Raw genomic sequence first — 6,000 nt, 5'->3', positions numbered from 1 at the left:
GTCGCATCTTATGGCGTTAAATATCTCTAATATCGACCTAACCTATAATCTAATTGATCCTTAGATTATATTTCTATAACTAAGGCATGCTTAATACTGCCTTATCCCGTCCTAATAGTAGAATATTAAAAGACATCTTGATTTGTCTTCCTTTAATAGTTATCTAAATAGGTCCTATTTTAAGATTAATAATCCCTCCTCTATAGGTTATTAAATCTCCTAAAATTATAACTAATAGATAAGGTTACTCCTTTTGTTTATAAGGTAGTCCCATTCTCTTAACTGCTGCTAATAAGATATGGTTTTGCGTTACTCTACTATCTATTAGCGCTTTGAACTGCTGATTTTGCTAGTTAATCCGTAAATTTAGGTGTCGTCCTTAAATTCCTTTAAGGGTCTAAGGCTCTACTACTGGCTCCCTTTAGTCCTATAGGCCTCTACTTTTCCTAACTATTAGCTACTTAATCCTAGTGTACTTAACTTATTCTTTAGCCAATACCTAGTTTGCTTTTTATCTTTAATATACTATAAATATATATTTTCTAGGCATTTCTACTACTATTATCTGTCTAAGCATTCTTCCGCGAGAAATCTTCCTAGTTAAAGTACTAAACTTCCTTCCTCTTGGTCCTCTATTAGATGCTATCTATATATATATTTAGTATTCCTATACTATTGCTTATCCGTTATCTAGTATATCCTTATAAGGTATTTCCGATTCTTTTCTTTTAGATTCTTATATATCTCGTATATATTGTCTATATATGCAATCCATAATAACGTATAGTGTGCTAGGTGCTTTAGGTTAACTCTTAGCTCGTCTTTATCCCTAAGTTTAAACCTTTATTATACTAATCTAAACGTTGTGACTTTATTTATAGGTACTAAAATGCGTCTTTTACTTCTCTAGTCCTCTAAACGTTCCTCTAGATCCTTTAATATTATAATTAAGGCTCCTTTAATATGCGTTATAGCCTTTTTTGTAATTAGGTAGTTCTGGATAACTTTTTTATCTAACTATATATAGAAATCTTCCTACTTATTATTACGCCTTTGCCTATACTACTTTTGGTATAGCTGCTAGAGTATATATAGTCTATTCGTAAGGAAATATCTCTTTATTGCTGCATCGTAACAGCCTTTAGTATGTCGTTCCTTAAACCTAGTAGGAATCCCTAAATCCTCTTCTTATTCCAGTTTAGTAAGCCACTTAGCCCTTAGTATGCCTACTCTCGGCCTATTAGTAATTCTTTATACTAGTGCTCTATCCTTTATATGTCCCAATATGCTAGATCTTCTATCTAGTTTCTGCTCTTGCTATGTAATAATTCTTTGCCTAAATTCTTTTATAGTTTCTTTTAGTTTGCGCCTTATGCTCTAATCCTTAAAGTTGTCTTACTTTTTAATCCTAGTATTGACTTTTTAATCTTTAGTCTGAACGCTTTATTTAACTAGTAAATCCTCTAGGTTTATATATTCGTCTCCCAGTCTAATTGCTATTTATACTGCAGATTTTCTAATCTATAAAGAAGCTCTTTATCTCTTATCTATAGGTATCTTAATCCGTACTCTAAATCCTTAACTCTTTAAGTTCTTTAATCCCGAGCTTGCTTCTAACTTAAGTTTAGCCCCTACCTTAGTTTAATTAGGCTTAACTAGTGTCCTTATCTTGTCTTAAGAGTCCTAAATCTCACTTATCTTGTCTTAAGAATCTTATGCCGTTAGGAATTCTTATCCCGAGCTTATTTGTATATCTTTAAACTAAGCTGCTGCTCTACTCTATTGGTTTTTATCTATTATAGGTCCTTAAGCTTGCCTTATCTTATCTTAAGAATCTTAGTTGTCTTTTATCTTATCTTAAGAATCTTAAGCCTTTAGCCTTTTACCTTTATTAAGTGCTAAAGTAGTTCGCTATTCTACTTCTCTTACGTTTTATAAAGCGATAGACATTATATCTAGTGGGGTTTCAATCCCTACTAATATTCCCTATTCTGTAGTGGAATTATCCTCTACCTCTAGTATAATATCTCCGAGGTTTACTTACTCCTAGTAAGCGGCCCTTATTACCTTATCGTCACGGAATATTTCGCCTAGGTTAAATTTATCGTCCTTAATATCTAATCTGCGAACTGGTTCGTTAGTTCCTCTATATCCTATAGGTGCTAGCTCCTATAGCTAATAGCTTGCGCCGTACTTAGCGTCCTTATAAATTTGGTATACGTTATTATAACAAAACGTAAAACTTTTAATTAAACATTCTTTTGTTCCTCGCAGCATATTATTGTCCCTCTATATATATATATTGTCTACTAGTCTTATGCCTTTTACTATATAGTAACTCTGCCTACTTCTATAGTCTCTAACGTAATAACCCTATTTTCCGTAATTTATATAAGCTCCTTTTTTAAACCATTTCTCTTATTATAGAGTCCGCCTAAATATCTTCTGCTATTAAGATCCCTGATTTGGCCTTTACTCCTTAAACCTTTAATTACTTAATTCTTATCCTTTAGGTTTCTATAGTTTGCTCCATCTCTTATAGGCTTCTTTAATACCACTTAGGTCTATTGGCTCTACGCCATACCATAGTTTCTAACTTAGCTTTTGTCGTTGCGTACTCTGCGCCTTATACAACTATAGAACTCTATCCTAGCCTTTCTTAGCCTGTTCCCTTTAGTAGATCTAATTATTAATCTTAATCGCCTAATCTATTAGTTCCCTTAGGGTGTCCGCGTCTTTTATTAGGATAATCGCGTCCTAGACTTTAGCCTTAAGTCCCTGTTTATACTATGCTATAAGCGCCCTATTATTCCACTTTACTTATATTACTAGTGTCTAGAACTGTATTATATACTTAATTACTAAAGTTCGCTGTATAAGGTTCTGGAGTCTTCTTTCTGCTATAGTTGTTTCTTCCAGGTCTCCAAATATCTATATAAGTCATTCTGCAAATCCTTCCTAACTTAAAAATATAAATCGCACGTCTTGGTTAGTGGTTATTATTCCGTTTACCTATATCTCTATAAGGTAGGGTTTAAACTACTTAAGTACTTTTCCTAATAAGAATAGTCCTGTATAGGCTATCCAATCCACAGGTATAGGTAACTTTACTCCCTCTTATAAGACTTTAAAGTGCATCTACATAAGGAATCCTTTAAGCTTTAACCTCTCTCCTATAAATCTCTTAATTAATAGTAGCTTAATCTTTGCTGCTCCTATCCCGTTAAGTCTTTCTTCTAACACTATATTATTAGCTATTAACTAGTTAACTATTTCCTGTAGCTATCTAACCGTCATAGGTTGCTATAAGTTAGTATCTGCTATATTAGTGTCACCTCCTATCCTTAAAGTAGTTGCTGCCGTCAATGGCGTTATAGTGGCTGCTTTTAGTGGTATATTATTTAACTTCTTATATTAATACCGTAACTAGGTAGTAATTGTGTAATAAAACCTTGTAGCAAGAACTATAATAGGTTCGTTAATAGGCTAGGTGTATAGAAAATGCAAATATAAAAGTTGGTTAACGTAATAATAATTGGTAGAGTAGTTGCCTAACAGATTAACTCTAATTATATTCTAAGAATTACTACGAGGAAGGAACTATCTAGGTAGGGACTAAGGGTCCTTAAATACACAACCGTACTCCTAAGAAAGTTGTTGCTCTGTCTACTCTATCTGCTCTATTCGCTCTGCGATAGATCTTATAGATTATATAGATTATACAGATCACATTACGTGACTCTGCTTATTATTCCTCGTTATATAGTTCCACGGGTTCCATCCTAGACCGTGCTTATATTAACCAACTAGCTTCTTCTAACTCTTCTCTAAGTAGTTATAATATTGTACTTAAAGCGTCCGTAACAAAGAATATAAACCGTACCTCTTAGTTTATAGTTATTATCCCATTTACTTATATCTCTATAAGGTAAGGCTTAAACTACTTAAGTACTCTTCCTGTTAAGAATAATCCGGCATACACTATTTAATCCATAGGTATTGCCAGCTTTACTCCCTCTTGCGCTACTTTAAAGTGTATTTACGTAAGGAATCCTTTAAGCTTTAATCTTTCTCCTAAGTATCTTTTAATTAATAGTAACTTAACCTTTACTACGCCTATCCCGTTAATCTTATTTTCCAACGTTATATTATTTTCTATTAACTAGTTAACTATCTCTTATAGTTATCCGACCGTTATAGGTTACTATAAGTTAGTATCTGCTATATTAGTATTATCACCTAACCTTAAAGTAGTTACCGCCGTTAATGGCGTTATAGTGGCTGCTTTTGGTGGTATATTGTCCAACTTATTATATTTAATACTATAACTGGGTAGTAATTATATAATGGAACCTTATAGCAAGAACTACGATAGGCTTATTATTAGGCTAGGTATATAGGAAATGTAAGTATAATAGTTAACAACGTAATAATAACTAGTAGAGTAGTTGCCTAATAGATTAACTTTAATTATATTCTAAGAATTACTACAAGGAAGAAACTATCTAGGTAGGGACTAAGGGTCCTTAAATATACAACCGTACTCCTATGAAATCCTTCTTATATATAATGTACGTGTACTCTATCTACTCTGTCGCGGATTATATAGATTATACAGATTATACAGATTACCCCACGTGACCTTAGTTACCATTCCTCGTTATATGGCTCCACCGGTTCCATCCTAGACCGTGCCTAAATTAACTAACTAGCTTCTTCCGACTCTTCCCTAAGTAGTTATAATATCATACTTAAAGCGTCCGTAACATATAAAAAAGAGAAGATTAGATTTATCTAGGCTAGAAATAAGCTAGTAATTTATAATAAAATAAAGCGTATCCCATACGCGGTCACGATAGGCGTAATAACTAACAAGCTAGCATTTCTCCGCCGGTGCCTTATATATATCCTTTTCCTCTATTATAGCGACGCGACTGGGGGGTTGCATAAGATCTGCATTGTTAGAAGTATGTTTATAATCTATTGTAGTAATATAATCAAGTTTCTATAGTGGAGACGTTTGCCAATATTTTGGTGTTCGCGTATAGGCTATATTTATTGCGCCTTGACCGCGTATGGGATAGAAGCCCTATCGCGGATTACTATATATACTAATTTTAAATAGCTGTTTTAAACGCTAAGGATATAGTAAGGAACTAAACCTCTTTTAGTAAGAAGCTAGGGGTAACTAAAAGTATAGGTACTTTAGTAGTAATATAGGGTAGATTTGAGCTTTAAAGAGGCCATTCTTAAGGAGAACTTTAAGATAGTTAAAGTTGGGAGCTTTAAATAGCGGGAAAGATTTTTAGGGTTAACTTAATACTTATCTAATACCCTTATAGAAATACTCTAAGAAGCTAAAAGGAAATTTCCCTAAAGGCAAATTTTATTAGAAGAATAAGTAGGGCAATAAATATACCAATAATCTAAAAAAAGAAAAGCCCTAATTATAGATATCTTTTAGCTATAATTAGGGCAAGATATAGAAAGGAAGACTCTCTATATTACTATTAAGCCAAAAGTAAAACTCTTTATAGGCGAGATATAGTAGTAAGTTCTTTGATTAACGTCTGATACGGATCCTATCTAGGCCCACGCAGACTACTCTGTACGCAAGGGAAACTTATAAATTGACAAGAAGAAAACCCTTGTTGATGTAGGGGACGGAAAAACCCTATGAGCCACCTCAGTAGGATGAAAAACCCCTGTTTTGCCATGTCCGTCCATAGCGGCGGCCCTGCGGGCCTACGGCTACGTCCTGTCCTCCTTAGATGTTTGAACTCCTTGGGAACCGCTGCTTCCTTCTCTAGCTTATCCCAGCTGGGGTTTACTACGTCCTAGCTAGGCCTTGCCAATTGACTGCTGTACTGTTGTTTCCCATATCTTGGCCATCCCCCGTGTGCTATCTCTTGTTTAACCATTGCCATATACGCCATGCCTCCCCCCCCTAAGGCCTATCGAAGGCGTAAGGGGGATTCATTCATAAACTACCACTATACC

This window comes from Cenococcum geophilum (genome assembly GCF_001692895.1).
Source record: "Cenococcum geophilum 1.58 unplaced genomic scaffold K441scaffold_84, whole genome shotgun sequence".
Lineage (NCBI taxonomy): Eukaryota > Fungi > Ascomycota > Dothideomycetes > Gloniales > Gloniaceae > Cenococcum > Cenococcum geophilum.
The sequence above is the reverse complement of the archived record's forward strand: the minus strand, read 5'-3'. Positions refer to the sequence as shown.